The sequence below is a fragment of the Penaeus monodon genome, chromosome 27 (genome assembly GCF_015228065.2).
Source record: "Penaeus monodon isolate SGIC_2016 chromosome 27, NSTDA_Pmon_1, whole genome shotgun sequence".
NCBI classification, from domain to species: domain Eukaryota; kingdom Metazoa; phylum Arthropoda; class Malacostraca; order Decapoda; family Penaeidae; genus Penaeus; species Penaeus monodon.
This window is the reverse complement of record NC_051412.1, coordinates 31,050,699-31,050,965: the sequence shown is the minus strand read 5'-3', so window position 1 is coordinate 31,050,965 and position 267 is coordinate 31,050,699. Positions and strand designations below refer to the sequence as shown.

Here is a 267-nt window from a genome sequence, read left to right as displayed (position 1 = left end):
CTTTCAAGAATCGCATTCATAAAGAATTTTCAAAATGTGCACAAAAATAAGAGAAGCGATATTAGACCATTTCATTAACCATATTTTTCGAGTTTCAAATTTTTGCTCGGACTTCCAACAGCATCATGTCAGCATAAATATTTTTCTGAAAGTAACCACCTACATAATGCCTAGGACGCCTACACTTTTTACTCTCTTCCTTGCACTGCATATTCATAAGCACCAGATTTTATGGAAATTTATTTTAATAAATAGAGGAAGATAATG

General features: G+C 32.2%; 1 protein-coding gene across 1 annotated transcript in view; it reads right to left on the bottom strand.

Annotated features, from left to right (window-relative positions):
• Positions 1-267, bottom strand: part of LOC119590786 (growth hormone secretagogue receptor type 1-like) — a gene marked incomplete at its 5' end in the record, with an annotated part of 18,512 nt that overhangs the window by 2,972 nt on the left and 15,273 nt on the right.